This window comes from Antechinus flavipes, chromosome 5 (genome assembly GCF_016432865.1).
Source record: "Antechinus flavipes isolate AdamAnt ecotype Samford, QLD, Australia chromosome 5, AdamAnt_v2, whole genome shotgun sequence".
In the NCBI taxonomy this organism is placed as follows: Eukaryota; Metazoa; Chordata; class Mammalia; order Dasyuromorphia; family Dasyuridae; genus Antechinus; species Antechinus flavipes.
Genome location: NC_067402.1, coordinates 225,282,189 through 225,309,289, shown reverse-complemented (window position 1 = coordinate 225,309,289; position 27,101 = coordinate 225,282,189). Strand labels below are relative to the sequence as shown.

The 27,101-nt window shown below is 40.6% G+C and overlaps 1 long non-coding RNA gene across 2 annotated transcripts in view; it reads left to right on the top strand.

Moving 5' to 3' along the window:
- LOC127563959 (uncharacterized) overlaps positions 1–26,626 on the top strand; it is a 53,379-nt gene extending 26,753 nt beyond the window's left edge. The window contains exons 2-3 of one of the 2 annotated variants that reach the window (XR_007954161.1): positions 26,085–26,196; positions 26,323–26,626. This is a non-coding gene — a long non-coding RNA (uncharacterized LOC127563959). Of the gene's footprint in view, positions 1–26,084; positions 26,265–26,322 lie in introns of those variants that run through there. The other variant, XR_007954160.1, reaches the window with a different exon arrangement.
- Positions 26,627–27,101: the final 475 nt, after the last annotated feature.

Here is a 27,101-nt window from a genome sequence, read left to right as displayed (position 1 = left end):
ATATCTTTGCCAAGAAAACCCCCAAAGAAGCTACAAGAGTCAGATATGACTGAAAAATGACTGGACAACAATAAAATCTCCTCAAAAATCTGCAGATAAGGGTCAGAGTCCTTGCACTTCAACTTAATGGTTTGTAAACTTAGATGAATCATTTCAGTTTCTTCAATGGTAAAATGAAAGTTTTAGATTAGGTCTCATCTAATGCCTCTTCCATCCAGCTCCATTCAGCATTCTGCAATCTGTCTTCCCTAAATTAGCGAAGGATCTTGCATGTCCCCTGGCTTTTGAGAATCCTGGGGCTAATAATCTAGTGAATGCCAAAACCCCTCCTTCTGTCCACTTAAACAATTAAATTTTCAATCAATAAATAACCATTTTCTCTTCCTCTCATTTCACCCTTCACTAGGAAAAAATAGAGAAAGAAGAACAAAATTCTTGAAACAAATATGGCTGGTCAAGCAAAAAGAAAATTTTGCATTGGCCATGACCAAAATGCATGTCTCCTCCTGCAACCTGAGTCCATTTCCTTTGCTAGAAGATGGATAGAGAATACTTCATCATGCATTGTGAGGTGGGTGAAAACAGAACAAAGGTTGACCTTGAAGAGGAAAGGAAAGAAAAGGATGGTTGCAGAGAAGGGGAAAGACAGGTGTTTGTTGCTAGATGGGCAGATTCATTCAAACACTGACACCAAGGGCTCCATTGCTCTCTGGTGAGTCTTTTTGAGCACCACTCAACAGTGTGCCCTCAATCCCCAGGTGCTCCACCTTTATTTCCCACTATTATCTACTTCCCCTTATTTAATCTTTCAGAGTAACACTGATCCCAGAAAGCAAGTGATTATCTTAAACTACTTCATCCACTGGAGTTGAAGGTTTCTCTTAAGAACTTTAGAAATGATTTCACAATATGGGAGACACTGGCACAGGACCGGTCCACACAGCATTCTCTCATCAGGGAAGGTGCTGTGCTTTATGCGAAAAACAGAACTGAAGTAGCTCAGAAGAAATGTAAGCAAGAGTTAGAGAATCTGAAAGTACCTGACTTGTGGCAGAGTATTCTGAGCTTATATTGGTATGATCAGTCACAGTTGGACACCCTGTAACTTGACTTTAAGAGAGTGATGTCATCTTGGTCCTCTTCAAGAATGTAGGACAACAGCCAACCAACCAACCAATCATTCCCTAGGCATTTACAACTCTTGTCCAGAAGGATTTGTCTCATTCTTTACCCTGAGTCCATCAGTTCTGTCAATAGATGCATGGCATCTATAGTAGTGAAACATGGGGGCTACAAACGAGGGACTCCTATCCTCAAGAAGCTTACATTCTATTGGAAGATGGAATGTGTCCACAGTTCAGTAAATACAAAATGATTAGAGGATGCCAACAACTTGGAGGATCAGGGTAGGTTCCACCAGATGTGGTGCCTGGGTGGAACTTTGAAAGAAACTTAGGATCCACTGCATGGCAAGGAGAGCCCTACGTACTTACCAGTTGTGTGTAGCCACCCAGTCTCAAAAACTCCCATCTCTGGTAATTCTCATTTAGAAACAGATGAACCAGTTTGCCCTCCTCCCTACTCCTTACATCTGTGTCCCTATCCTCTGTATCCTGTATCGTTGCCCTTTATACCTGTACCTTTATTATCTCTACCCTCTCACACCTGGATCCCTACCCTCTGTATCTCTCACACCTAGAGTTCTACCTCTTGTAGCTCTCACCAAAATTTCTCCCACCCTGGAGCCTTTCCATAAGCCACTGCTTCACACTTTCTAAGCCCAATCTTTCTCCTTTTCTCCATCCAAACAAACTCCATTCCCTTTCTCTAGGAAGTCTTTCTTGGTCTAAGAATCATTGTAGTCTAATCAACTACAATGATTTGGGACAGACAGTGTTAAGGAATCCTTCTTCATCCTCTGAGGACTCTTGCATATATTCCCATGCAGAAGTACTTGCTTAGACATGAACCTATGCATATATCTGTCCTGGGTGTGTGCCTCATCTGCCTCATCTCTCATTGAAATGGAAGCTCCCCAAAGGCAAAGACCAAATCTCTTCCTCTGGAAAGCTCACTATGACCCACTTCCCTAACCTAAGAGAGGGCTCTACAATGTGAATATCGCAGGACTGACCAACTATATGCTCTATGCAAGAGCTTCTTAAACTTTTTCCACTTGTGATCCGTTTTGCCTGAGAAATTTTTATGTGAGCCTGGATAACACACACACATGTATAAAAATCAAACATTTATTGATAATAAATCATAATTTTGTGATCCTCACATTCAGCTATGAGATATTATATGGGCTCGCAAGCTACAGTTTAAGAAGCTAGGTTCTATACTTTGTTCTCTCCTCCTTTTCTTCTTTTTCTCCTCTTCCTTCTTTCTTCCTCCTCTTTGCCTTTTTATCCTCTCCTCCTCACCCTTTCCTTCTTCTTCTCTTTTTTGTCCTCTTTCTCTTCTCATCTTGTTTTCCTTTTCCTCCTTGCTCTCTCCCCCTCCTCTTTCTCTTCTCCTTTTTCTCTCTTCTTCCTCCTCTTGCCCTTCTCTTCTCCTCCAATCTAACAACCAGTTATCAACCACCTACAGCATTCAAGATCTTTTTTCTGGGTCTTGAAGGTACAAAGACAACATGAAAAGAATCATGCCTTCAAGGAGCCTACTGGGGAACACCATGTATAATGCATATGTGATAATTTGAGGAGGAGGAAGAGAGAGTAAAAAACTGAAGAGACAGGATAGACTTTCTGGATAGGAGATAGAATGGTAACTGAGAACTGGAGGAAGCTGGGGATTGTTAAGAGCTGAAGAGAGGGTGCCTTCCAAGCAAGTGGAGTGACATGCAAAATCACAGAAGTAGGAGTAGAAATTCTGAATTAGGGACAAAGCAAATGTGCCTGTTTGGTTAGGAAATAGAGTCCATGAAAGAGAATAATGAATTGCAATAAGCTTGGAAGTGGAGACTGAAACCATATGATGAAGAGCTTTATATGTGTTTTAATATAGATTTAGGAAGGTTTGGAAGACCAAAGTTCAGCATAAGGCAACATGGAGCTCACAAAAAGGCAGTATAGCAGCCTGCTTTATTGAAAAGGAAATGCTTTATGTATGAAGAGCAGTCAAGGAAGATGATGGAAACTGGAGAGATCCACTGAGTCCCTGGGTAGAACTGAGCACTCTACTGGGACTCTGGAGGGAAGGTGGCACCTTCTTATCAAATCAGTAAAGTCTGGGTTGAGAGGATCCTTTATCTGGATCTAACAGGACTGCTGAGGGGAGCCCCGAAACTCTCTCTGATTTGGAGGGGGCCATGAGGTAGAAACTCCTTGAGACTCTTTTCCAACCTTTCCCTTTGCAAAAGATGCACCCCAGGGAATCAAAACAAGTAGTTTCATTCTGTTAGACATGCATACCCCCATTGATAACACTCACTATTGATTACGCCCTCCAATGAGTTGAAGATTACTCTAGGCTTACTTATTCAATTTGGAGATTCTCTATTCTGATTTCAATTCAAACTGCCCCCACCTCTAGCCAAATTCAATGATAAAACTGGGCAATTGGGCTCAATACCTTGAAGAGGACCAAAGCAGGAATCGTGCCAGGCCAAGGGACCTCCCTTGGTGTAGTTGTCCGTGAGGGACTCTCTGCCTACTAAAATGACATTCTCTTTTCAGTGTTAACCTCTCTTTGTCTCTCTCATACATTTCCCTAACAGGACCATACCGCTCTTTACCTCTCTGTTGTAAACCTCTGTTGGGTTTTCTCTCTTAAGAACTTTCTATCTCTCTGTCAGGATTTCTCTGCTAGACCTTTACTTCTCTGTTGGGACCTTGCCACTAAGGAAGTTAGCCTGCAAAAGCTGACTTCTCAGTGCCAATAAACTTCTTTTGCCAGTTTAACTTTTCGGGTTCATAAATTCAGTTTTGAAGGACTTGCACCTACCAGAAGGGGGTTCCTACAACTCTCTGCATTTTTGGTTCCCTGACTGGGAATCGAAGGGAGCTGAACCTCATCAGGACTATGCATAGGGGTATCAGAGCCAGGAGCCTCAACTAGGGGACTGTGCCGATTCATATTCGAAGGGAAAAGAAAGACTCCTGGGGAACTGATATTCAGATTTTCCATAAGCTGCAAAAGGGGCTTTGTTACTGCTAATCTTACTTACAAAGAGGACAGCTAGATGGTGCAGTACAAAGAGAGCCAGGCCTGAGTTCAAATCCAGCCTTAGACATTTGCTAGCTATATGACCCTGGGTAAGTCACTGAGCCCTCTTTGCCTCAGTTTCCTCATCCGTAAAACGAGATGGAGAAGGACATGGCAAACCACTCCAGTATCTGCCAAGAAAACCCCTAATAGGGTCAGGAAAAGTCAGGCACGACTTAATAACAACAACAACAACTCCAGCAGAGTGACTCAGCGCCCTCTGGGCTTCTTCATTTGGCTAATGTATTCCTTACAAAATGCCACACTAAGGAGCTTATATATCTCTGTATCCCAGAGGCAATAGGGAGCCACTGAACAAAGCCTTCATCAAATGCCAATCTGTGGGCACAAATGCCAGTAGACCTGTAGAGGAGTTGGGGACAAAACATGACAATTTGTAAAGTACTTGAAAGACCCTTGGATTTGGAGCCATCAATTCCCAGACTCTCATAGCTAACCAGGATTCTCTGCAATAGTTAATATAGTTTCACTTGAGTATCTTCAAAGAAGGAGGGATAGTTGCCCTGCAAGTAGTCCATACATCCATCTTCTACACAGCCCTAATTGTTAGAAGACTTTCTCTTAAATCCCTCTTTTATTTATCTTTAAGCTCATATAACTTAGTTCTGACCTATGCAGGTCCAGCTGACCAGGTCTAATTTCTCTTCTAAACAATAAGCTTTCAGGGATTTAGAGACATGGACATCATGTTTTCCAGTGTGTTTGGGGCAATTGCACCTACCCAAACTGATTACTCACGAGTCGCTCCAAATGATGTCCTGAAAGAATTTGTTAGAATCTCGAGAAGCGGACCGTCCTGGCCTGTGGGCCCAAAAGGATAGCAAACAGAAGAATCATTCACTTGAAGATGCTTACAACTTTTATACATTTTAAACAAAGAACCCCCAAAATCCCACCCTTTACAGGCTGTGATTGGTTACATAAACCTTTATCTCCCTATTTGGTCAGTGGAATGCAGTGAAAAAGGTGATGTACAGCTTCGGCACCTAATTCTTTCTTTGGACAATGGAATGCAGTCCAGGTCTCATCTAAAATCTACTTTAGTTAACAGTCTCTGATTAATATGTGCTTAGTCTGTAAGTTCTTCACCTTTCCACACAAGTGTTTCCCCAATAATAAAAGTCACTTTTTCACAAGTTTGCCATCAGCATGGATGAGGAGGGCATATGGCTCCTATCCTGAGCTCCAGAGATACCTTGTAGGTGACTTGAGTCACCTATTCTCTCCCAAGACTATCTCTCTTTAAAGTTAATGTAGGAACACAGAGCAGAGGGTAGCCAACTTGGGAAGGTCCCACACCCAACCTTCACTTGGACTGTTTTCTCCAGGTCAAGATTCCACTGATACACTTTCCCTGAACTTGCTTGATAACCTTTTCCTCTAGGATTTGTTTTTGAAAGTCCTTTGGGTTCTGAGCCTTCCTGACCCCAACTCTTTCCTTCACTCCAGTTTAAAATGTAGTCAAGAAAGTGCAGCCAGGAATGAAGATAGTTCTCCTTTCATCTTTTAAGCCTCTATTGAGTCCAAAGTCCTATTGAACTGAGCTACACAAAGGAAAGTATAGACTGGAAGTGGCTCCTATTAATCATTCCTGGTCCCCCTGGACTTATCATGATATAATCAGCTCTGGATTGAATCTCATTTTGAGTCACTAGTGACCTTAATATTTATCTGCATCAGGGGACATAATGACTGCCAGATTTTCTTTATAAAGGGGAATAAGATGATAACAATGAAAGGATAATGGGGGTGAAGTGGGGATAGCTTGTTGTATAGGAAGGAGTTGGTGATTCATGTTTCTGGCTGTAGAGGAAGAATCTGATTCTCCTCATTTGAAACCCTCCCCACCATCGGAAAGGGGACAGAACTTTGATGAATTGGGCAGTAAATGGAGAGCTGCTTTCTTACCCAGAATGGAAGGAGGGGAGGGAAATATCTCCATGTACTTGAATTAGCTCACCAGTCAGCACTCTGTGCTCTCAGCAATATTTTTGCCACCTTGCAAACTCCAACCTCTCTGCCCATTTTAGAAAAATAGAGTCTAGGGAGTTGGTACCTGGAGACTGGAGTGATGTGGCAGCTGGAGAATGGAGATTCCACTCTTCTTTGCTTGAGCATCCCAATATAGAGAATGATCTCTTTTCTTTTGGCTCCTCTTTCCTAGTATTCTCCAAAACACAAAATTCCAGAAAGTCAAGTTCAAAAGATGCCACCAACTACTGATCTTTGAGATTCTACTTGAACCCTTCAGAGACATTTTGTCCTTTATCTCTTTATTGGGGCTGACAAATCCAGGGCTCAATATAATTTTCTCTGTCATGTAAGCCCTTTGTCAACTGGCTCTAGCTTACCATTCCAGTTGAATTGTGCATTTCTCCCATTTCACACAAAATACAGTGCATCCAAACTGACTGTGTCACTGTTCTTTATCCCCCTTTTTTAAGCTCAAACATTTCCTGTCTCTCCATGCCTGGAAAGCCCTTCTTCCAGAATACCCTCTGCCTTTTAGAATTCCATTTAAGGCTCACCTCAACTTTCGATGGGAAACCTTTTCTGAACTTCCCATTCACTATTTCCTTCCCTCCTCAAATGCCTTTGTATCTATTTTGAAAAATATCTTCTCTATTCCTGTATATGTCCATGCCTATTTTCCCCTCCCAGGTAGTTAGCACTTTAAGGACAGGGGACTTTTTTACTTTTGGGGTTTTAATCTTCAGGTCTTATCACTATCCAAGGAATATTTGTTGTTGTTGTTTAATTCTGTATGACTCTTTGTGACCCCATGGAACAGAATGCCAGGCCCTTCTATCTTCCACTATCTTTTGAAGTCTGTCCAAGTTTATGTTTGTTATTTCCATGCGTAAGTACTTAATAAATGGTTGTGGGTTGATGAGTTTGCTAAGGTCCTTTTTAGCTCTGAATTCTATGATTCCTCTTAGATAACATAAAGTTTGGTCAAAGTGTGGTCACTTTCCTTCTGATGAATCTAGGTAGGCTTCCCAGAGGAGACAGGATTATAGAAGATGTTTAAAGAATGGAAAGACTTTTCTATTTGGAACAAACCCTATTTGGGTTTGGGGTAGAAGGAATTAGAAGTCTTTTATACTCTATGAGGCAGAAATGGAAGATGGCATATGGTTGAGTGAATCTATTCCTGTGTTCATAAATGTCTTCCTAGGCTCCATCTTGCCAACATCAAACAGGTCCTGGTAGATCTGCCCTAGCTTAAAAGCCCATAAGGTTAATTTTCTTTTCTTATATATCTTGCAAGATTGTACATAAATAATCTATATCAAGTTGCTTACTATTTCAGAGAAGGGGAAAGGGAAGAAGAAGAGATAGAACTCAAAACCAAAAAAAGTTTAAAATTGTTTTTATACATAATTTATACATAATTATACATATACATAATAAATTATACATAATACAAAATATTATTTAATTTAAAATTTTTCATTTTATAATCTGTTTTTTCTACCTCTCTCCCCCTCATTGTTAAGGCAAGAAATACTATACCTAGAGTTAATTTTCTTTTCTTGAAGGACATTCAGCCCATGCCAAAGGCATAAATGTGTGTGATTTGAGGGGTAGGAGATAGATGTCTGTCAGAGCTTTTACCTTAAGATTCATGGAATGATGATAATAATTCATACTTAGATAACACTTTACAAGTATTTGGTAACTCACAACAACCCTATGAGATAGGCAGTGCTAGAATCCATTCTATGGAGGAAGAAACTGAAGCTCAGAGAAATTAAATGCTTTGCTCACAGTTACACATCTAATACCCAAATTCAAATACTGGACTCTGAGACTTGGGTTCTTTCTATATGTCAAACTATCTAGTCACTAAATGACAGAGCGACAATTTCAGTACATGGACTGGCTCCCAATGGCCAGAATTTATTACTACAGCATTTACAGTGAAATACTGGAAAAGAAAGTTCAATTCAACAAATATTTGTAAAGCACCCACTATGTGCAAGCCACAGTGATGATGTGTGAATAAATGAGATCTTTTCTGCTTGGAGATGGAGATGCAGGTTCAGAAGCAAAAGAATTCAAGAATTTGATAACCCCCAACTCTGTGGCAAAAAAGAGGAAGTTTTATTTTTCATTAACAGGCTTTCCTTTGGTGGGCATATTTTCTTAATGAAGAAAATTTTGCAAAGAATGATTGGAAAAGACCCACTTTATGAGCAAATCTGGGGCAGTTTGAATTGATAATCAGACCAGGATTTCTCAATTAAATGAAAATTACCTTGAAGGTTTTAAAATTTCCTGAATGAGGATGTGATTCCCCAAAAGATCAATGGGAGTTGTTGATTTGCCCTTGAATAATGCTGCTTATCTCATCCTGAGAGGATGTGCCTTTCTAGACTTTGGAGCCCTGGAGACCCTGATCTCTCTTCTTTTGCAGATCAAAGGGGACATGGTTACAGTGATTATTTTACACAATTTTTACAGAGTTTACCCGCATCAACAACACTAGGTATTTTTAAAAAAATGTTATTCGAAAGATACAACATGATACAATCCTGCCTTCAAGAAGGTAACATTCAGCTGGGGGAATATAATATACTTCTGATAGGTAAATTCAATTTATAAGCAATTAATACTAAGTAATTTCAAAAGGAAAGCAGGAGGAACTGACTCATCATCAGAAAGCTATTACTCCTCAGTGCCTTCCATTACTCCAAAAGCAGAAGATTTTAGTATAGGAGGGAAACTTTGAGATCTAGTGCAATGCCTTAGTTTCCAGCCTAGTAAACCAAAGTCAAAAGAGGGGGCTTGTCACAGCTCTGTCACAGTTTTATCTCTTTTGATCTGATCCGAGCCAATGTGTATTGGACTGCAATAGAGTTAAACTCCCTTTAATCCAGGCTTCCTTGACATGACAAATAGGGAGTAGCTAAAATTTAGGCAGAAATTGGCTCAGAGCCATGAATTTCATTGACAGAATGGTTACTGTCAAGTAGCTGAGTTGTCCAAGGCCAGTTGCTGGTAGCAAGATAGATTGAGTATAGACACAAATTCTGACCAGATGCTCCTTGAGGGCAGGGACTGTGTTTCTGTCAAGCTAATCCCCCAGCTCATTGGGCTTAGTAAATAGTGGAGAATCCCCAGTGTAATGAGGTAATGGGAAAAGTCAAGCTTTGTAAGAATATTTACAAACAGTATGTAAATAAATGAATAGGAATGAGCATAATGAAATATGGAGACATGAATGCTAAGGGGATATAGGATAATAGAGCTGTGAGCTTTGGGTGGGGTTAAGTCTGGAGTAACCTGTCTTTTGGCCCCACCCATAGGAACATTGTATTTGGAGGCCTTGGGGGGGAGGGGAGGGTAGGGAACAGACCTGCTTACTGGGCAATTTATCCATCATGTCTGGCATGTAAGGGGTTTGTATCTGAATTTGAGGTGGAAAGGGGTTCTGGCTACTGGATTTGATAGGGTAGGTAAGGAGTTGTGGAAACCAGATACAGATCAATGATTTAAGTATGAGCTATAAGAGAGTGATCTTATTGTCCCTTTCCATCCCATCCCCCCCAAAATGAATTTTTCTGCTAGTCAATCTACTTTAATCCAGGCTTCCTGATCCTTTCCATGATCCTTCTTTAGACCATCTGACTAACAGTGGGAATTTTATTCTTTTCTTAAACAGTTGTTATCATTTCCAAGCTATTTAAAATTTGATAAAACTTTTTGGCCAACAAAACTCAAGGTGTTTGTTGTGTGATTGAATGTGCAGATAGAGATAAGGAGAAAGCTTTCCCCTTTCAAAGATTGGAACTATTTATTTCCTCAGGAAAGCTGAGCTGGAGACTGGACCATAGGAAAGCTCCGAAACACAGAGTCAGAGAAGCAGAGACAAGACTGATATTATTCCATTTAAGCTCTGCCAGTGTATGAGTCCCAATTTGAATCGTGTACTCATTTACTTCTCTTTTTGTGAAGCAGTGAACTTGAAAGAAGCCTCCTATGAGTAAAAGTTTATTGATTCAATGTGAGAATCTTCAGTGTCAGGCTTCTCCTGTGAATGATTTCAAATCATGAGGGGCCAGTGGAAGAGAACTACTGTACATGTATGATTATCAGAGTGATGGCACCATAACAATTTAATGAAAATACCAGTGTAGTACCTTGTTTGTAAAAGGATTTAGAAAGAGGAGAGAGATAAGTTGTTCATAGGGATAGAGTGAAAATAGGCAGCAAAAGAAACAGTGGATACCAGAGGCCAAATACTCCCACCAGTCTGTATCCGTGACATCATTCAAAGATGTTTGAGGAGGACCAGCCTTGCTTAGGCTTTCATATCCTGAGAGAAATTTGTAAAGCCCCATCCAAACTATTTCTATCCATGTGAGACCCAATGCAATCAAAGTACAAATTATATGCAGATAAATGTTCTTTTAACTATTTCCCTCTCTTCCATCTAGAGGTGTAAAGAGAACTTCAAGTTATCTACTTTAATATCTTCATTTTTCCAGATGAGAAAACTAAGTTTAAGAAACATAGATAGAAAGAGAGAGAGACAGAGAGACAGAGACAGGCAAAGACAGAGACAGACAAAGAGACAGTCAGAGAGAGGGAGGGAGGGAGGAAGGAAAAAGGGGAAAGAGAGAGACAGAGACAGAGAGACAAAGAGAGAGAGGGAGGAAAAGAGGGAGAAAGAGATTGAGAGAAAAAGAGAGGTGGGGGAGGGAGGGAGAGAAGGAGAGAAAGAGGAAAAGGGAGAGAGTGAAAAGAGAAAGAGAGGGAAAGAGGGAGAGAGAGAGAAAGAAGGAGGGAGAGATGGAGTACCTTGTCTAAAGAAGTAGCCTAATCATATGAATTAGTAAACCTACTGGGATTGCACCCCGATTCCTAAAATCCAACTGAATGAATGAATGACTAACTGAAACAATGAAAAAGCATTTATTATTTACTATGTCCAAAGAACTATGCTAACATTGGGGATAAAAATAATACAGCAGAGGCAATCCTTGCTCTCAAAGAATTCACATTCTTACAGGATAGACAATACATAGAGGAAGTTTCAGTTGCGCAGTTAGTTGGAAAGATCCCATCCACGTAGCAACAAAGCAAATGCTAACATCTCTTTTAAAAATTTGTTTCCACTGATAAAGTTCTATTTCTGATTTTGAGCCACTTGACAGTGGCTCAGTTGTGAGAACTTTCTTTTCTAAGTCGTCAGTAGCTGTGGTTGTTGAGGAGGAAGAATTTGCAGCAATGCATGGAGGCAGTTCCCAGGTTCCATCCCCAGGGAGCTTGTTTGGTGACTACAGAGGCTAGGTGGTCTAGAGGACACTGGTATTCCCAGGACTCTTGAGTTTGCCTCACTATTGGCAGTCTCTGGTCAATGGTTGATTTTCACAAGGGTAAGTTAGTGGAGAATTTTTCCAAAGGGGATTGCTCCCTTCAATAATGGTTGAAGGGAAAAAGCTAGAAGAGTCCTGGTTCTCTGGGTAGGTATGTGTGGCGTGTGCTCTTATTCCCAGCCTCTAAAATTGAGTGCTGCATGAGTCCATCAGGGTCTGAGAAGTGGATGAGAGCTGTAGTTTGACTCATCTGGTGATATTTCTTTCTTTCCCTCAGGTTATCTTTTTGTAGCTGGGCTAGTTTACCTGTCCTGTGGGTAGCAGCTGATTTGCAGTCAATGAGGAACATTGGCTTCTTCTTCACAGTAGTTACTTCCTCAGATGATATCTTGAGGGTTTGGGCCAGTGTTCTGGGGTGAAGTGGGGGGCACTAGCCTTGCTTTAGCTCCAGGGCTTATCTGCCCATCACTGGGAGCTGGTTAGTGGTTGGTTTTGGTGGTGTCTAGGAATGTGGGCCTTTTGTCACAGTAATTTCTCCCTTTAAGGATGACTTTAAGAACCAGGTGATCAAATCCAGAATTCTTTCCATTAGTGTACTGACCCCAAATGAGGCCTCTTGACACATTCCATGTTTCTCTCTATGGAAATAGCTGGAGAGAGTAGCTAGATTCACTTTAAAGATCCATCCAGGTGGAGTGGAGGCACATAAAGAGTCTGGGAGGTAATGATACTCATAATAATGATACTTTCCCCAATTATCTTTTTGCCTGGGGCCTCTTGGGTTCCTTAACACAGAGGGAGGAACACTTCTCCCAGGGTCGGTCAATTGTAAGTCTCCACATTTGTCCCAAACCTTTTTATACTGCAAGCCTGATCTGATTCACAGACTGGGGAGAGATTCAGAGGAAAGAACTCAAAGTTTTAGTTTGATGGCAAGCAATGGACACAGGCCCAGGGCTGAAAGACAAGAACCAAATTAGGAGTAGCCTACTAGAGTTGGAAGAGGCGGAGAGAGAAGAGGAGACTCCATAAAAATATAGGATCATAGATTGAGAACTAGAAGGAACCTTGCAGGACATCTTATCCATCTTCCTTTTCTTATAAATGTGACCTAAGATCACAGGAGTAGTGTGACTGAAATTAGGTCTTCTGATTCTAAATATAGGACACTTTCCACTGGGCCATGCTGTATACCCATGGGATGGAAGAAAGGAAGGGGAAAGGGAAGGGAAGAGGCATTTATTAAATACCTACTAATTGCCAAGCACAGCACTAAATATTTTATAAATATTGTCTCATATGATCCTCACAACTCTGGGAGGTGGGTTCTATTACTTATCCCCATTTTACAAAGGGAAACTAAGGCAAATAAGCTAAGTGACTTGTTCAAAGTTATACAACTAATAAGTAACTGAGGCCAAATTTGATCATTCAAATTTTACTTTAGTTATTATTGACTTGCTTTGTGATCTTAGTAAATCTTTTTTCCCTTTTTGGCCCCCATTTCTTCATCTATAAAATTAGGGGTTTGAACCAATTGTAATGATGTTCTGGGGCCAGCTCTAAGGGGTCACAAAAGCTGATAGTTAAATTTTCAGTATGAACATTTATTTACTCCTTGGAAATTGCCAAATACTACAGTTAGGGTTTGGTTAAATATTTTGTTGATTGTCTAGAATTAAGAAAGCCATGGGAGAAATTGTTATAGTGCAGGTTTAAATTTAAAGTGTGTCCTGCATATATACCTCCACCCCACACCCAAAGCTGGCTGTTAAATATATACTAGCACACTCCTGGAACTAAATGTTCACTAAAGACTATTTTAGCTCTAGCAGATTTCCAACATTACCAAATTGAGGGGCTGCACTTGAGGAAAGAGAGACACTTGCGAGCTTGGGAGATAGAACAGAACCTTTGAAGAAAACCACAGAACGCAGATATAATCCTCTGTCCCAGGATCTTCCTAATGGCCTAATCAGGTAAACTTTACCCTGGAGAATGTGGGGGTGCATGAATCTGACATGATGGCAGTGTGACTTAGAGATCAATTTCTAGATTCCCTAGGACAGAGGAAAGGTAGCTGGTGAAGGGAGGGTGGAAAGAATTCCTTTCTCCTTTCTCTCTTTTCCTTCCTTCCTTCCTTCCTTCCTTCCTTCCTTCCTTCCTTCCTTCCTTCCTTCCTTCCTTCCTTCCTTCCTTCCTTCCTTCCTTCCTTCCTTCCTTTCTTCCCTGTGGACTTTTGGTGATGATATTTCTCAGGATGTCAACTGTTGTCAAAACAATGGGCAAAGACTGTGGAATGGTTCTGGCAACTTTTGATCTGGGGACAGTGAGAGAGAATGCTGAAGTATCATTGAGCTGATGGGAGAAGTCACTTTAGATCAAACTGAATAGCTCCTTCCGAGGGAGCTCACCCTTAAACTCACATAAAAGCAACTCTTGTATATATTGATGCTTATGTAATGGGAGATGGTATGATGTAAAAATACTCAACTCAAAAACCAGGAAGAACTGTGTTCTGGTCCTGTCCCTGTACTTGATGGTTGTGTGACTTTGGCCAAAAAATTCCACCTCTCAGTGCTCTAGGTAGTAACTGCTCTGAGCAACAGAGAGGATGCCAATCTGTACTGGTAGAGGAATTTTTCTATCTGGGAGTTCCTTAAATAAATGAAGTAATGATAATAATAATGATAATGGTATTCATATACTTTGTAGGGTGGTACAGTGGATAGAATGCTGGGCCTGGAATAAGGAATATTCATCATCCTGAGTTTAAATCTGGCCTCAGATATTTACTAGCTGTGTCACTCTGGGCAAATCACTTAAACTTGTTTACCCCAGTTTCCTCATCTGAAAAATGAGTTAGAGAAGGAAATGACAATACACTCTAGTATCTGTAACAAGAAAAAAAATGGATCACAAAGAGTTGTACACAGCTGAAAGTATTTGAACAAGAAGAAGTTTTAAAAGATTTTCAAAACCTTTTACAAATATTCTTTAAACCGATGAAATAATAATATTTATGATAACTGGCATTTTCTAGCACTTCACACTTTGCAATGCATGTCATATATGTTATCTCATTTGATCATTTGCTCTTCTGCTCCAGTCCCTATTCCTAGGTGATGCTCACATCATAAGTGGCACTTTGGGTCTCAGTGTATAAAGGTTCAGTAATGACTATCTTTAGCCATTTCCCCTAAAGCTTCATGCTCAACAAGCTTAACCTGATTTAAAAAAAATTTTCCAACTTGTCATTGAGTTCTGGACTAGCAGTGTGACAATGTGAAAATTCCATCTTCCTCTTTGGAAAGGGAGAAAATCGAGGCCCTTAAGATAAGCATCATGTTATGGTAAAAAGGACATTGGATTTAGAGTCAAGACATTTGGTTTGAATCTCATCTATATCATTTACTAGCTGGGGAAAGTTACCTTAGATACTTTGTGCCTCAATTTTCTCATCTGCTAAAAAATCCCCCACAAAAAACTCTCAAACCCAAAGACTTGCATGACCTACCTTAAAGAATTATTGTGAGGAAAGTGATTTGTAAAAGCTTGAGTGCTATACAAATGTAAGTTCTTGGTAAAAAGAAGAAGAGCAACAGAGATAAGCACAATGGCCACCAAGCAGTCTTCTCTTCCCATAGGATTGCTCTTGATGAGAATTGAAAGCAGTATTAAATTGAACTTACTAGGTAAGAGGATCTAAAGTCCCAGGATTGGAGTTTTAAAATTATCCCTGCAATTTACTGGATTAGTGACTTTTGGCAAGGTCCCTTCACTCTTTTGGGCATCTTCTTTATCTGCAGTTTCTTCATCTGCAAAATGAAGAGATGGGATGATCTTGGAGGGTTTCCCCAAGTCTAGATCGATGATCTCATGATCTCAGAAGGGACAGAAAAGGTCAGCCACTAGTCAGAGACCGTCCAATAAGATGCTGTTTAGCTTTTGAGGTGATGGAAGATTTGCAGAATCATGGAAAGAGTTAAAGGAGTTAAAAGAGACTCCAGTGAATGTCTAATGTTCTAGGATGGAACCTACCCATCTTGTTATTGAGCATTGGAGCCTTTGAGCCTTTAACTGAGAGTCCTGGCTTATAATAAGATATATAATAAATGAATAATAAAACACACACACATATATACTTATATATATATGTATACATATACATATATGTTCATGTCATGGTGAGTGAGATTTTCTCCAAGGAAAAATGTGCATTTACAAAGAGCAGGATTCAGTGAACCCCTCCTAACCACCGCCATGTTGCCCCTCCCCTCCCATCCCTCTGGGCTCCATAGCTTTTCGCCACCTTCTTCTCCTCTTCGGCTCTCTGCCCAGACATTGCTGTCTGCACCTGATCTCTGAGCCAGCAACTTGGCAAATGTGACCCATGAGCTCATGGGGAGGAGTAAGCTGGCAGGCCCTCTAACCCTGCTAAGATCTGTGGCAGGTGTATGGCAGAAACCTGGAACAGGAGCCTTTTTAATCCCTCCTGGCTCTGATCTCACATAGAAGGAGGATCCTCAAAAGCAGCCACCGCTTCCTCATATTCCTCATTTTCCTCTGTTTCCTGAAGAGAATATGAAATCAGAGGAAATTGGCTGATGCTAGGATATGAGAGACTGAGATTAAATTTAAGGAAATGTTTCCTATTCCTAAGAGTAGACATTGGGTGGTATGGGGCAGATCTTCCTTCTCTGAGAATTGAGATTCATCTAAGTGAGGAGAAGTCTGATAGCAAAGAAGGAGACCTTTGAAACCAGCTAGTCCAGCCCTTGCCAGCCTCAGATGAATGCAGTAAGGTTTTAAGGTTCAATCCAGTCCTGGGAGAAGTTATGATTGTATAGGAATGATTGTGATGAGAATGACCAAAGATAACAATAGATAGCACATGTTAAGGTTTGCAAACTTTGCGCAAGCTATCTCTCATTTGACTTAATTGGAAATTAAGGGTCCAGAGAGGGGAGAGCTTTGAAGAATGTAGTTCTGACATGAGCACTGATCTGCAACCCCAAAGACATTTATCAAGCACTTAAAATGTGGAAAGAACCGTGTTAGGTGGTAGGGACACAAAAATAACAAAATAATTCTTGTTTTTAAGGTACTTATATTCTGAACCAGTGTGGGGAAGGGAAAGAGGAGGGTTACAATATGTGTACAATATGTACACATGTAAATAAAAAGAAAATGCAAAGTTACAAAATAATTTTTGGAGGAAGGAAGCACTTATAGGATCAGACCTTCTCATTCACTTAGTCATTCATTCACTTTCACACATTCATCTATTAATTCATGCATGCATTGAAAAAGCTGTCATTCATTCTATGTATAACATTGTGAATAAGACACAGCTAATAATTGTGGTCTGTTCTGTGGTTGAACAGAAGAAAGCAAGTAAACATCACTTTTCCATTTCTGGAAATGGGTAGGAATGGACTGGGATTATAGTGAAGTGAGGATGTCATAGAAATCTCTCTTGACCACCAAGGCCATAGGTCCCCGGGGGTGCAAGGTGCTCAACACAATGTGATGGGCCAAAGGAACTAGAACAGGAGGAGCATTCCCCATTAGAAGGTCTTCCTTTCTTTTGTCATTCATTCATTCATTCATTCACTCACTCACTCATTCATTCATCCATCCATCCATTCATTCAATAAACATTTATTAAATACCTACTATGTGCAACTTGGGTGACTAGATGGTTCAGTGAATAGAGTACTGGACCTGAAGTCAGGAAAGCCTGGTTTTAACTCTAACTGCAGATACTTAATAGCTGTGTGACACTGGGCAAATCACTTAATTCTGTTTGCCTCAGTTTCCTTATCTGTAAAATGAAATGGAGAAGGGAATGGCAAACTACTCTCACATAATGGCCAAGAAAACATCATAACGAATTGGACATGACTAATTGACAAAACAACAAAAACAAATGTGCAAACCATTGAGAAGTGTCATTGGGGTGCGTGGGAGGGGGAAAGGTATAAAAAGGTAAGTAAACCATGGTTCTTGCCCTCCAGTGGAGTTCTAAGAAAAGCGTGAAGGGAGTTACCATCATCCTTCCTGGAGGCAGGGGTGTGTCAGGGAAGGCAGAGATGTCACAAAGTCATAGGATTATATGATTTCAGATTTAGATTTAGGATCTTTGAGATCATCCTGCCTGTTTAAAACCCTTCATTTTACAGATGAGGATGCTCAACCCTATGAAGAAACTTGGCTGAGGTTCTATCACTGTTAAATTAGTGTTTAAAAGAAGAGGTGGAAGGACTTTAGAGTTGATCTAGTCCAAACCCCTCATTTTCCAACAGAAAAAATTAAAAACTGGACAGGGGAAGAGAGGTGGGATTAAAGTTTGGGTCTTCTACTTCAAATTTGGGGACCTGATGTGGCTATTAGCTACTTTTTCATTTCCCTTCTTTGAGTATCTATTGAATGTGCAGTGTGTCTTCTGCCTTCCTCACACTTGCTAAACAAATACGCCTCTCCCATCATTTTCGGCTTTTGAAATACTGTGGTGCTAAGAAGACTTTCTGGACTGGTCAAAGGACAATCTACAGTTTCTCTGTGAGTCTCCAACCCTCTTGCTTCTCCCATCAATGTTTTAATTCCATTCTGTTTAATTCAGTACAACCAATAGGGATTAACTGCGTGCTGTGTGCCAGGGATTGTACAAAGAAGCACCTTACCTTTGCTCTCCTCCCAATCCATATTCCCTTCAACCTGACAGAGATATTAATGCTTCAGTGCTTCAGGGTTTAAACAGGTTGGTTGCCTTTTGGGTGTTACCTCAGCTTCTGTCTAAATGGTAGCATGTCCTGCTGAGATAGAATCCCCCAGAGTCAGGACCTGCAATTGTTTGGAGAATTCTCAATTTACAGAAGCATCAGCTTGCATTGGTCAGAAAGTCACAGAAAGCCAGAGCTGGAAAGGACTTTAGGTGTGTCCCTGTATTCAAGAGGGGAGAGGATACACTAATGAGTAGAAGTCCCCAAAATCTCATTAGAAACCTTCTGTCTCCTGCTCTTTGTGCCTGCAGTTTTTCTCCTGAATCATGAAGTGGAAGACTTACTGGCTATCTTGAGTTAGGGTCTTGTTCTGACACTTTCTTTTCATCTCCGAGGCTGTCTAGCTCTCCCAACCTCATGGGGCTGTCATGAGAAAACTTCTTTGTGACGCTTAAAATCTTGTATGAATGTGAGCTGTTATTATGAAGCCACTCCCTGGTTCCATGCTCCACACCTGGGTCCCTATTTTTCCTCCTGCCTGAAGTAGCTTTTCCCCTTCTCTGCTGATCTGAGCTCAGTTTCCTCCAAAGAGCCAGTCCAACACACCAGCACTGAGCTCTTTACTCACTTTCTAATGACTGACCATACTCAGCTGGATTTCCTCTCTGGGGATTTGTAATGCATAACTTTGCACTTTATTATGCAGTTATAATAACCTATTCTGAGTCTTAATTATTTCATGTGGTAGTGATGTTGTTCAGTTATTTCAATTATTATCTGACTTTCTGTGACCCCACTTGGAGTTTTCTCAGCAAAGATAATGGAGTAGTTTGCCATTTCCTTCTCCACCTCATTTGACAAATGAAGAAACTGAGAAAAATGGAGTTAAGGGATTTGCTCAGAGCCACGCAGTTGGTAAATGTGTGGGACAGATTTCAACTCTTCCTGGCTTCAGATCTGGAGTTCTATCCGTTGTGCTAGCTGCCTATTTCACGTGCATCATTAAAGAATTCAATTTCATAAATGTTAAGCACCTACTGTATGTTGAGCACTCTTCAAAGGGCTGGGGTAGATACAGACTTTAAAGAAGATCCAAGGGGCAACTGGATGATGCAATGGATAGAGCACCAGTCCTGAAGTAAGGAGGATCTGAGTTCAAATTCGACCTTAGACACTTAACACTTTCTAGCTGGGTGACCCTGGGCAAGTCACTTAACCCCCAATTGCCTCAGCAAAAAAAAAAAAAAAAAAAAGGGAGAATAAGATCCAATCCCTGATCTCATGGAGCTTACAGTCTAGTAGGGGAAAAGAAAAGGGGTAGCTAACAAGCATAGTGAAAAGAGCAACAAGGCCTGAAGTCAAGAAGACCTGAATTTGAAGCAGGTGTTGGACACTTTCTAGCCATCTGCTCCTGTGTAAGTCACTTAACCCTGTTTGCACTCAGTTTCTTCCCCTATAAAATGAGCTGGAGTAAAATGGCAAACTACTCCAGTATCTCTGCCAAGAAAACCCCAAATGGAGTCATGGAGAGTTGGACATGACTAAAATGACTAAACAATGATGGGGGAAGGAAGGAAACAAACATTATTAAGCATCTATTATTGCCCAGTTAAGTACTTTACAAATATTATTTCATTTGTTCCTCACAATTACCCTCACAAGTAGATGCTATTATCATCCTCATTTTACAGCTGAGGAAACTGAGGTTGGCAAAGTATAATCGACTTTTCCATGTTTACACAGTTAGTAGGTATGAAGCTAATTTTTTTTTTCTGAGGCAATTGGGGTTAAGTGACTTGCCCAGAGTCACCCAGCTAGGAAGTGTTAAGTGTCTCAGACCAGATTTGATCTTAGGTCCTCCTGACTTCAGGGCTGGTGCTCTAACCACTGCACTACCTAGCTGCCCCATGAAGCTAAATTTAATGTGAATATTCTTGACTCCAGACCTAGAGTTCAATCCACTGCACCAATTAACTGACATATATAAGTGACTATAACATGCAATATGGCTTGATAAATGCATTAGGAGCAAAGAAAACAGTGAATGAGATCTGAGGGAGAAGAGTATTTCAGGAGAGACCAGGGAAGCCTTGAAAATGTAAAGGAAGTGTATGAATTCAGTAGGCAAAGAAGGAAAACAAGGGCTTTCTGGCATCTTGGAGTCTGGGCTAAGGTCTAACACATAGTTTTTCTGAAAACTGAAGGAGTGTCTGCTCAGGAGAAAACTGAATTCTATTTAGACAAGAGATGTGCCAGCAAAGTATATAAAGCAAAGAACCCACAGAAATCATAGCAAACCCAACTGAACCAGAGGGATCTGGGCAACATTCCTCAGGCTCATGGAAACAGTAGCATGCTTTGAGCCAAGTTCTGAAAAAATGTTCCTGCACTGGACATGGAAACTGGGTGACACTATATAACTCAATAGGCTAGAATATTGTTACAAACTAAATAAAATTATACGTGGGGGCAGGATGAGGGCAAAAGGGGATAGAGGCCATTCTTAGGACGTTTATAATAAATGTTATCTCCTTAACTCAATAGCAAGCTCTTCAAGTTTAATATTGTTTGGCTCCCTCTCATTGCTTAGTCTAATTCTGGCCACATTGTAAGAGGTCTATAAATCTTTACTGCTTGAAACTGACTATTGCAGGAAGAAGGCCTACTGGGAGGTATTCCTCAGGAGGGAGGATCCTGGGAAGGATAAAATAGCAAAGTCATCAGTTGACACCCCACTACCCAATAGTCTGTGACAGACACAGGGGCAATAATAGACTGAGAGCCATTCTTGAAGTCTGGACATGTTTGTGGGATTCTGGGCAAACCATTTAATTTTTCCATGCGCCAAGGCACTTTATAAGACTAAATTGCAGAAAAATGACCTCTTCTGGCTTGAGTGAGAAAGTTCCTCACTGGGAGCTTGGTATACTGATGAAATCACAAAAGTGGTCAAAAAAATAAAAATTACTAGACTCCATACAGCAATTCATGAAGAAGATGATAATATCAGTAGCTGATGTTTAATAGCACTTAAACTTTTCTAATTATTTACTTATCTCCATGCATATATTATCTCTAGCCTTGAAGGCAGATACTACAACATATCAGTGTTCCCACTTTTGGGAACTTGTTTGTGGTCATACAGCTAATTTGTATTAAGGGTAGGATTTGAATGAAGTTTTTTGTGACTTCAAATGGAGGATTCTTTTCATAGTCTTTCTTTCTTTTTCAAAATAATAGCTTTTTATTTTTCAAAATACATGCAAAGATAGCTTTCAGCATTCACCCTTGCAAAACCTTGTGTTCCAAATTTTTTCTCCCTCCCTTCCCCCTTTTCCCCAGACAGTGAGTGATTATATTATGTTAAACATTATATGTTCATGTTAATTATATTATATTAATATTAACATTATATGTTAAACAATAAAATAATATCAACATTATATGTTAGACATGTACAATTCTTCTAAACACATTTCCACATTTATCATGGACAACAAAAATCAAATGAAAAAGGAAAAAAAATGAGAAAGTAAAAAAAAAAAAACAAGCCTGCCACAAAAAGGTGAAAATACTATGCTGTGAATTACATTCAGTCCCCACAGTCCCATTTCTGGATCCAGATGGCTCTTTCATTCCAAGTCTATTGGAATTGTTGAAAAGAGCCACATTCATCAGAGTTGATCATCACATAATCTTGTTGGTATGTACAATGTTCTCTTGGTTCTACCTACTTCATTTAACATCAATTCATACAAATTTCTCCAAGCCTTTCTGAAATCATCCTGCTGATTGTTTCTTATAGAACAATAACATTCCATTACACTCATATCTCCTAACTTGTTCAGCCATTCTCCACTTGATGGGCATCCACTCAGTTTCCAGTTCTTTGTCACTACAAAAGGGCTGCTACAAACTTTTTTGCACATGTGGGTGCTTTTCTCCTTTTTATGATCTTTTTTGGGACAGACAAGAAGAGACTCAGTTCCCTTTTCTAGGGAGCCTTGTCTCTGATACGTTGCCATTCCTCTCCCCCCCACCCTCCCTGCCTCAATTTCCACTCTTGACTTTGGCTATGCTGTCTCTGTTCCATATTCTGTTTCCAATGCCTGCACTGCCCCTCATCTACCCCCATTGAGCCCTCATTCCCCTACTCTCAATATTAGTTCTCACTGAGCTCTTTACTAACTCTTAAGTTACTTTTCAACCCACAATCATCAGCCCTTCTTTGTACCAACACCAGGACTATTATATAAGAATTTGTGATGTACAATTTAATACTTTTTTATATTTCTATATTGACTAGCTAAATGGCTGGTAGAATGCTGGGTCTAGAGTTGGGAAGACTCATTTTTGTGAGTTCAAAACTGTTGTCAGACACTAGCTGGGCAAGTCACTTAAGTCATCCTATTTGCCTCAGTTTTTTTCAATTATAAAATGAGCTGAAGGAGAAAATGGCAAAGCATTCCAGTGTCTCTGCCAAGAAAACTCCAAATGGGATCATGAAGAATTGGTCATGACTGAAAACAACTGAATAACAACAATAACAACATATAGACCTATTCTAGTTGTTCACTGTCTTTCCAAAGACCATAGGATTTAGGGAAGAATTGGACATAAGATGTTTTCTAGTCTGCCATTTTATAGATGAGTAATCTGAGTCTAGGGTCACATAGCTAGGAAGGCCAAAGACTGAATTCAAATCCAGGTCTCCTGACTCCAAATCTAGATTTTCTGCTCTATGCTTTGGCCTTGGGGCTTCCCAGAGGACCCCACAAGGAGGGTTTAGACCCTGACATCATCAGTCCAGGAGTTTCTGCCCCTCCCAGCCCTGCCTGGTGTGTAAGGGGGATTAAAGATACTTTGGGAAATGCATGTCAACACAGTGTTTCTTTATCATTGGACTATCAAGCCAGCCCTCCCCATGAATATTTCCTCTGGGGCTGTTCAGCCACCATTGCCAATTACCTGTCTCTGCATGCCAGCCAGAGGCTCTGCTGAAGCTCCATTTCCCAAATGGCAATAGGAGCTGGTCTGAGGAATCAGGTAGGGCTGAGATAAATTTGAGTGGGTAGCTCATATCCTAGATCCTACTCTGACCTATGCACTGGTGAGGTAGAGACCCAAAGGTAAGAGAAAATACTCCCAGAAACTTGCAGGTCTGATAGAAAGGGAATGAGACACATATACCAGGCTGTAGATTCAGTGAAAGATAGGTAGATATGTTAGAAATTGGAGAAGCTGCATAAGGCTCTAGAGACTAATACTATGGAGGGGAGTATGGAGAGGCAATGGGGGCCAGCAGAATGGGAAATTAGGGAAAACTTCCTGCTGGAGTAGGGTTCTGAGTAGGAAGGGTGAGGGGGGCAGGGCCCATGTGAGCAAGTGAATTTTCTAGCCTTGGAGAAGAGCAATGCTTTACAATGGCCAGGTGGGAGATCTTTGTACAATTAAGTGTATGAGAAGGAAGAGAAGAAAGAGTGAACTTTGTTGAAAACACAATAAGAATATTGGATTAGGGACAAAAGAAAACTAATCAAAGGGTTGTCATTTATTGTGGGTCTTCTATTAGGAAAGAAATATTAGGAAAGCAGACAGGGCTGAAAGATGATGAAAAGGTTAAGGAAGAAGACAGAACAAACTAGAAAGAAGGATCATGGTGTTTTCATCTAGAGAAGGGGTACAAATTCCCTATGTGTATTATTTTCCCTTTCTGAGCCTCAGTTTACTCATCTGTTAAATGAAAGAGTTGGATCTCTAAGATCTTTTCTAACTCTAACATTCTTTGGTTTTATGTCTTGGTCACAAAAGAACCATGGGATTTCAGTTGCTTAGTTCAACTGTCTCATTTTTCACATGAGGAAAGTGAAGTTCAAAGTGGGAATCAGAATATACTAGATTAGTATGTGAAGCTTAAGATGAATCTATTTAGGAAACATAAAAAGGAGTTACTTGATGTAGCAGGGAATGAGCTTAACCTTCCTAACTGGGTTTGTTCTAAAATTCTTAGCATATGACTTTTACTCAGAGAAGGAGGATACTTTGACTCATTGGTCTACAAATTAAAGGAAGTGGCTTCCAAAGTGGGAAACTAAGGTACCTCCCTGCCCTTGTTTCCTTGACCTTGTTGTCTTACTGTCTCAGTGCTGAGCTGACCCAGCCTAGGAAAACAATTAACTAGTCTCCACCTCAGGGAGGCCACTTTTCTAGAGTAGGTCCAGCTAATGGTTTTGTCTTCCTCTTCCTCCGGGGAAAACTAGAGGTCCTTGTCCACGACAAGACTGGACCAAGTAGCTTCTGCCCTATTTGATTCTGTGCTTAGTGTCTGGACTCCCTTCTGTCCTTCCCAGGATTCCCTCGCCTTGCTGTCACCTGGCTCTTGCTGGGAATTGTTTTTCCCATGTGGGTGTCTGGTAGGGCGTTTCCATGTTGGTGAGATTGACAACTGCATGTGGGGACTTGGTTTGTTTGCCAAGCCTGAGCTAAGTTAGGGGCTGCCACTGGAGGAGGAATGCTCCTTCCATCTCTCTGGGATGATCAAGGGAATATATATTTGCATGCTCATTCATAAAAATTTACATACAATTGCTCTATGTATTCCAACTCTAATAAAGGCATTGGTCCCAGGCCAATCAGCCTCCATCTTTGGAATTGTAGCTGTGCTCCGCATCTTAGAGAACCCTAGCAGAAGAGAGATGTAGAGAATCAGATCTCTTTCTACATTTCCTTTTGTCTCCTCAATCCCTAATTAGACCTGGGTCCCTTTATTCTCTTTCCTCCTTTTCCGTACATTTTTTCTTTTCTTCTTCCTTCTCTCCAATCTTTTCCCCTGCCCTTTTCCCTCACTCTTCTCTTCTTTTCTTCTACTCTGTCTTTCTTTTTCTCCCTTTTCATTTCCATCTCATTCTTGTCATTCTGTCCCCTTGCCCCCTTTAGCCCCTTCTTGTCTCCCTTTAGCCCCTTCAATTCTTCCATATCCCATCTCTCCTTTCTTTTCAATGTCTTCTTCACCTCAACCTCCCCTTCTTCTTAGTTTCTCCCTTTTCTTGTCATCTTCCTCTTCTCGTTTCCCCACCCCATTTCCCCCTCTTCCCTTCCCTTTCTCCTTTTGCATTTACTTCCTTTTCTTTCCTTCTTTTTCTCTCCCCTTCTTTCCTACGCCAGTCTTCCTTCTCTTCTCTTCTAATCTCCCCCTCTTTCCATCTCAATCTTCTCCTATATCCTCCTTTTTTTTTCCTGATCGATCATTTTTCAATCTCCTCCTGCCTCCCTATTTCATCCATCTCAGCTTCTTCCTCTGGAACCCCAAGTCCTGTCATATACAATGGTAATAGTTACATAAGGATAATAAAGCTGGTATGCCCAGGTCTAAGGACTGGAGGACTCCGCTCCCCTGTCCTCTGCTCTGGTGGCCCCAACTTGGCAGCCCTATGGTGCCACCTGCTGCCCCAGGCTGACTTTGCCTCGGGCTCTGGACCAAGCTGACTTCTGTCTATGCAGATTGCTGCTGCTGCCGCCTCTGCTTTTCCCCTGCTATCCCTGGAGCTGCCCCCGAAACAGAGCTGATAATTGGATCAGCTTTGAGTCTCCTACCCTGCTGCTACTTCTCTGTGGGCACGAGAGGTTTCTTTGGGCCGTGTGCTTGTATGTGTACATGTACGTTACAGCAGGGTTTCTTAACCTGTTGTGGTTTGTCCCGGTTTTTGAAGAGGACTGATGACATCATAGATCGTGATGACTTACATGAATTGGGGTGAAGTGAGGCAGAACTGCACAAAATCATCAGCCTTACTCTCTCTTTCAGAGCCATCACCGTCCAGTGGCAAGACAAAAGTCCAGAGGACTGGCCATCATGGCCCACGAAGCTGTGGGAGTTTCAACCTGGAAGTCAACCACAGAATTGAAAGGATTCATGGGTAGATTTTTTTTAAAAAGGAATTTTGGTAACATGGATGGGGAAAAATTAAATCTTTGTTTTTATTAATCTTTAGTTTCCTTTTGTAATTCTGTATATTTTATTTTCAACATTTAAAAACATCCAGAGAAAGGACCTGGTGCTTTACTAGACTGTCAGAGGGATCCGGGATACAGGGAAGGTGAAGAATCCCCTGCCTGGACTGTCATGATGAGATTCATCTCTTTATTTTGACCAATAAGGCAAGCATTGATCCAAGGGGCCTCCAGAAACCATGCTGCTCATCTCCCTGCCTCTGTTAGTATAGATATTCTGGGAAGAAATAATCCAGGTTCCTATTTGTTCTCAGGTTTCTGCAATAGATGTGTATATAGAAGATAAAGAATACATATAATATATAACATATATCTATATAATACTAAGTACATCAGCTATTTGGAAATAAAATATATGTGTGCACACGTATGTTGTTATATGTGTTATATACACATGTATATATGTATTGTGTATGTATATATAATATATGTAGTATATAATATATCCTATATGCATGTACATGCATGTTGCTATATATGTATTGTAAGTATGATATAGATTGCAGGCACATATGCATATATGTATATATGTACAATGCACACATGTGTATATAGTCAATGCACACGTATTTATATGCACATTTATGCATATGCATATATTTGTATGCATACTTATATGCATATATACATGCAGGTGTATATATGTGTGTGTACATACACACACACACACACACACAACTTATATAAAGGCAACTAGCTGGGATAGTGATTAGATTGCTAGGCTTGAAGTCAGGAAATTATGAGTTTAAACCTGGCTTTAGTCACTAACTGTGTTACCATGGACAAGCCATTTCACCCTTTTTTGCTTTAG